Raw genomic sequence first — 6,841 nt, forward strand, 5'->3', positions numbered from 1 at the left:
CGATTCTGTTTCTCCCTTTCTTTCCTTTTTTTATTTATTTTATATTTATTTTATTTTATTATTTTTTTAATAAAGGGTAATTTGGTAATAAAAAATAAAATTGGTAAAAAGGATGATTTTAAAATAAATTGAAACCTTGGAGACCATTTTATAGCGAAAAAAATGCCGAGGACGAAATAAATTTTCAGTCTCTACGTTGGGGACCAAAATCATACTTATCCCTAATATAAATCAAACATTATTTTAGCAAGTCAACAGTGTATACAAGAAATTAAAAGATGAGTTACAAACTTTGACTTAATCAAAAGAATAATGTGGAACCTTAAAGAAAAGTAAAATTGAATAGGAATTGACAGTAAACAATCTTGTAAACCGTGTATATTTGTTATAAGTTGCTTTAGATATTTACGAATCTAAACCGCTAATTATAGCTATAAATTGATGGTACTTCTATGCTTGTTAATACAAGTTCTATGAATGAAAATTTCTGAGTTAGTATACTAAAGATGACTAGATCCATTCCCCTTATTCTATTTTTGATTATAATTATATGAGTCTTGAACATGATTGCAGTTATCCCGCTGAAAATTAAGAAAACATTTTTCCAGAGTTCTGTAAAGAAAATAAGCTTTAAAGTAGTGCATTCTCTTGGTTTAATAAAAATTATGAAAATAAATGTTCATCACAGTGCATAACATGTAGTCCTCTAAATAAAGTATTTGGTGATCAACACTTCATTTATCAGCAAACAATGAACTTATAACACAACCAAAAATGAATTCATTTACTAAATGTGATTAATATACTACAAGAAAGCAACTTCTATAAGATTCTGTAACGAGGAGAAAAGCCACCTTATCTTGGACTTGATAAAAGAAAAAGAATTACAAAAAATTCTTATATATATGATGAAATTTAAATTTATATTAGCAATCCTCCAACAACAACAACGTAAATACAAATATATCTTCTATCCATTTGACTAACTTTCTTATGCTAACATTTAAATATTAGAAGTATTGCATATTTTTTATTCATAGTAAGTATGAGGGTAGATTGAATGGTACTTTTTGTTGATCGGAAATGAAATTCCAACCATGGATATAGTGGTCTCCAAGATCTTCTTGAAGCAAAGTGAGAAACCACTTCCAGCTCTCTTTTGTCTCACTACTAACCACAGCAAACGCAATAACGTAAAAGTGATTGTTTGCATCCTGGCCCACTGCTGAAAGGAGTTGCCCCCGAAATAGCCCTTTAAAAAGCAACCATCTAATCCAATCAATTTCCTACAATCCAATTTATACCCCCTCTTACATGCATCTAAACAAATATATAACTTGTCAAATAATGGAGGTGACTGGGGGATGGGAGTAACATCCATCAATGCAGTGCTCCCGGGGTTACTCCTTAATAACTCCAAGAGATAATGCCTCAATTTGCTGTACTGTTGTCTCTTGTTTCCAATGACACGTTCTCTTGCTTCTTTAAGTGCTCTATAGACAATTTTTCCATTGATCACAACATTGTAATCTATCTTGATGTGGTCATAAGCCTCACTTAGGGTTATGTAAGGTTGAGTGAGCAACCTCTTTTCTAGCTTGTTGGCCACCCACTTTTGATCTGCCATATTGCTTCCAAATTTCCTCCCGCAAGTGTGAGTGGGCACATATGTCTTGATTTGGTAACTCTTCAGTTGATTATTCCAGGCACATTAAATTAGTCACGGACAAGGGTTAGTTCTACCACTCACAGCACCTACAGTCACAGCCCCACCAAGCACAGTCCCACCATTCCCAGACCCAACATTCACAGCTTCTTCTCCCATGGTTCCCTCATTGACACCTGTATCCTTTGTATTAACAGGATTCACATTCACACTTTGCACATTGTTTGCTTAATTACCTTGCACAACTATCTCATCATTACTTTGCACATTTTCACCTTCACTAGTTGATGCCTCCTTAGCCCCTTTTGGTTTTTTTGGTTTTTTTATCCTCTCCAACCCATGCTCACAATCACATTTCATTCTCATTTGATCATTCTTGATGTACCTAATCTTTCTCCCCTCATAGATGACATGATCCTTCAGAGCAGTCTTAAAGCTTTCAATTGTTGCGAATTCCATCCCCAATTCAAAGTATACCTTTCCAAAGCTAGCATTTTCATTAAACTGTGGAAACTCATACCTCTCTCTCTCATCTTCAGAACTCTCTGGAGTTAGCAGCGTCTCTGACTCATACTCAAGAGTAGGTTCTTCCTCCCCCTCATTTTGTATACTTTCTTCATTATTTTCAGCACCATTGTTGCCAGTACCACCAAAATTTGGCACTGGAGCTTGTGATGAAGTTGGACTAGTATTCATGTGTCTAACATTGCCTGGGAACATAAAATTGGACCCAACACCAGCTGGCCTACTACCCTTTGGGCCACCAGATTTTGATCCAGAACCACTTGGTCCTTCAGTTTTTGTCCTTGCAGATTTTGGACCCCCAACACTTGGCCTAATTGAGCTAGGCCCACTTGTTTGTTTCTTGTCAACCTTTGACTTCTTCTTCTCCATACCACTCTCTGGTTTTTTTCCAATTTTACTTACTCTTTTTCTTGACAATCACACAGTTAGAGTTACTGCTTTCATCTTCAAATCCTGGAGGGGGTGATTTATATAGTTCGTCCTCAGTGGTTTCATACCCATCATCATCACTAGATTCCTCCTCCGCATCTGCATCACCCTCAAAGTCCAAGTCGATATCCTCAAGTGGAGTAACCATTATTGGGTGATCAAAATACAAATGAAACTCATTAGTGCCCTTGTTCTTTTGTATGTTCTCGCGCAACTGATTAATCTCCAAATCTCCTTTTATTAGGTGCAGTCCACTCTCCAAATTAGCAGCTGTAACATCATACCAATACATAGTAGTGTAGTTCAAATAGCCTTAACTCTTTGAACAGGGTTTGTAGGTCAAAGAAACAGATAAGATCAACATCCATCTTAGGAAAATTCTCAACCTTTTCATCCAGATAAAGAAAAACTCCTTTGTTATCCCTAACAAAATGCCCATTATGGTGAAAAACAGAAACCACAAATTCCTCCATTTATCTGCAAGAACAACACGTTTAATGATTAACAAACATAATCATATAACCCTAAATTCTGACAAATTCCATAAAGAAAAAACAAAAAAAAAAAACAAAAAATCTACCTTCAACACCGTAAAAACTAACAACATTGTATACTACTGAGCAATTGTGAGCGAACATACATGCAAAAACAAAATTAGAACTAGCAAACAATGCCATAGCACGTTTTGTGCTCTGTACCCCAACCCAAAAAATGAATCAGTAAATCTAAACTAGTTTTTCGGACAGAGAATAAGAATATAATACATTCTTACCTTCTTCAACGCAAGTCTTAAGTGGTCCTTGTCACTCTTATACGTGATTCGTGCTTCTGGATTTGAGCATGAGGCGTTACAAATGATAACAGAATGCAGAATTTTATCAACGTCGTCACGATGGTGATGTGGGAGATGATGTAGAAGATGAACGTTCCAAGAAGGTATGGTTTTCTCTATAAAAAACTTAACAAAGGTGGGGGTTAGGGTCTTTTACCTTTATATGAAGTGAAGAGAGACTTTTTATATTCCTCTCAAACGCGAAAAACGATGCCGTTCTACTGACGAGGATAGGATCTAATTTGTCCAGCCACGTCACCTGACACGTAGCAGTCTACGTGGCCTTCAGATGTACTACTTCATCATTTTCCGTTGGTCACAAACGGAGAAATCAAGCCAGGGACTGAATTGTCCGCCGGAGAAAATTTTTGGGGGTGTTTTTGTGTATTAATTTTTTTGAGGACTAAAGTGTCCGCTTTTAAAATTCTCATGGACTAATTTGGGTAATTACTCTATAATCTACCATAGTCTCATCACCACTACAAGTTAAATCTGAATTATGATTCTATTCACCAAGTTTTTGTAATTTTACTTTCAAACTCATTCTCCTCACTTTCATTGAGATCTCCTTCTTCTCTTTTTTTTGGTTTCTTTTTTGATGTCCTATTTAGCTCTTCTCCCCTTTTTGTATTTTTTTTCTAATAACTCCACATTTGATTCGACCCATTTTTTAACAGCTCATCTTTCTTAAACTTACTAAATTCTAATATAATATATAGTAATTTTTTTTTGAAAGAAAGAAGCTCAACACATCAAGTGGAGCGATAACAAAATAACCAGTGGAATCCATAAAGCAAGCTAGCTAACTCAAAATAACACTAATGTTTATCCCATTGTCATCTCCGGCATTTCCATCAACAACAAAAAGGATCCACACCTAACCACTCCTTATAGTTCATGAAGGACATATGAATAATCTCATTGGTATGCGAAATTGCTACTCAGGTTGTGAATTGTTGTTCGAAATTGATTCCCCGGCAATGGCACCAAAAACGGATGCACAGAACCATGGTCTAAACATATCTTCACAACTTCGCATAACTAACCAGCAAGTGCTACTCGGAATACCACAGAAAAGGTTTAGACTTTCCGGATTCTCTTGAATGCCGCCATCATTCTAGCTTACACCACGAAGATTCTGATTAAGAGATCTAAGAGATACTCATTCAGTCAAAGGTAGAACGGAAGTGGTTGTCAGGCACGCGTTCATAGGGAATGATGATGATTGTCACATTCATCACATTCAGATTGAAGTACGAATGAATATCTTAGAAGCGAAACAAGATGAATTGAATAGAAAACAGTAGTACTTTGCATTAATCTTTGTGGAACAGCAGAGCTCCACACCTTAATCTATGGAGTGTAGAAACTTTACCGTTAAAAATACATAAGTGAGAGTCCAGGCATGGCCAAGAGGCCAGCCCTCAAACGTGATCTAAGATAGCATACAACTAATCAAAGATCAAAAGATAATCCAAAGATGTCTAATACAATAGTAAAAGGTCCTATTTATAATAAACTAGCTACTAGGGTTTACATGAGTAAGTAATTGATGCATAAATTTACTTCCGGGGCCCACTTGGTGTGTGCTTAGGCTGAGCTTTAACTTTACACGTGCAGAGGCCATTTGTGGAGTTGAACGCCAGTTTTTGATCCATTTCTGGCGTTCAACTCTGGTTTTGGATCCTTTTCTGGCGCTGGACGCTAGAATTGGGCAGAGAGCTGGCGTTAAACGCCAGTTTGCGTCGTCTATTCTTGGCCAAAGTATAGACTATTATATATTGCTGGAAAGCCCTGGATGTCTACTTTCCAACTCAATTGGAAGCGCACCATTTTGAGTTTTGTAGCTCCAGAAAAATCCATTTTGAGTGCAGGGAGGTCAGAATCCAACAGCATCAGCAGTCCTTCTTCAACCTCTGAATCTGATTTTTGCTCAAGTCCCTCAATTTCAGCCAGAAAATACCTGAAATCACAGAAAAACACACAAACTCATAGTAAAGTCCAGAAATGTGAATTTGACATAAAAAGTTCAGAAGATGAATACTCATCAGAGCTCATGAAGGGCATAAGGAGGTTTAATGGAATCTCTATGGTCTCTAGATGAGCCTCAAAGTCCTTTGGTTCCTCAGAGGGAAGCTCCTTATTGGTCACTGGACGTCCCAGGAGGTCTTCCTCCTTGGGATTCACGTCCTCCTCTCCTTCTTTGAGTTCGGCCATGGTGCTTATGTCAATGGCCTTGCACTCTCCTTTTGGATTCTCTTCTGTATTGCTTGGGAGAGTACTAGGAGGGATTTCAGTGATCCTTTTACTCAGCTGGCCCACTTGTGCTTCCAAATTTCTAATGGAAGATCTTGTTTTATTCATGAAACTCACAGTGGCCTTAGATAGATCAGAGACTAAGTTTGCTAAGCTAGATGGGTTCTGCTCAGAATTCTCTGTCTGTTGCTGAGTGGATGATGGAAAAGGCTTGCCATTGCTAAACCTGTTTCTTCCACCATTATTAAAGCCTTGTTGAGGCTTTTGATCCTTCCATGAGAAATTTGGATGCTTCAGGATCTACTCCATTAGTCTTAACAGTATCACATATCTGCAAGAATTCAGTTAAGAACTGAAAAGGATCTTCAGATGGAAGTCCATGAAACTTGTAGTTCTGCTGCATCAGAGAAACTAATTGAGGTTTCAGCTCAAAGTTGTTTGCTCCAATGGCAGGAATGGAGATGCTTCTTCCATGTAAGTTAGAATTAGGTGTAATAAAGTCACCAAGCATCTTCCTTACATTATTATTATTTTCGGCTGCCGTCTCCTCTTCCTGTTCGAAAATTTCTGAAAGGTTATCTCTGGATTGTTGTATTTTAGCTTCTCTTAGTTTCCTTTTCAGAGTCCTTTCAAGTTCTGGATCTGCTTCCACAAGAATGTTCTTATCCTTGCTCCTGATCATATGACAAAGAAGAGGGCACACAAAATAATAATAATAATAATAATAATAATAGAGATCCTTTATACCACAGTATAGGGATCCCTTTGTGAGTGGAAGAAAGGAGGGAGACAAAGAATGTAATGTAATGGAAGAAACACAACTGTGAGGAGGGTTGAGATGTGAGATGAGATGTTAATAAATGAATAAATAAATAGAATAAGATGGGAGGGGGAGAATTTTCAAAAAATATTTTTGAAAAAGAGTTAATGATTTTCGAAAATGGTTTTTGAAAAATGTTAGTAATTTTCGAAAATTTTTAAAATCAAAAATGAAAATAAGAATAATTAGTTAATTAAAGAGAAATTTTTGAAAAAGAGGGAAGATATTGACTCATAAGAAACAACTTGATTTTAAAAATTTTTGAAAAAGTCAACTCAAATTTTTGAATTTGATGAGAGAAAAAGGGAAATAT

Source organism: Arachis ipaensis, chromosome B01, assembly GCF_000816755.2.
Source record: "Arachis ipaensis cultivar K30076 chromosome B01, Araip1.1, whole genome shotgun sequence".
Lineage (NCBI taxonomy): Eukaryota > Viridiplantae > Streptophyta > Magnoliopsida > Fabales > Fabaceae > Arachis > Arachis ipaensis.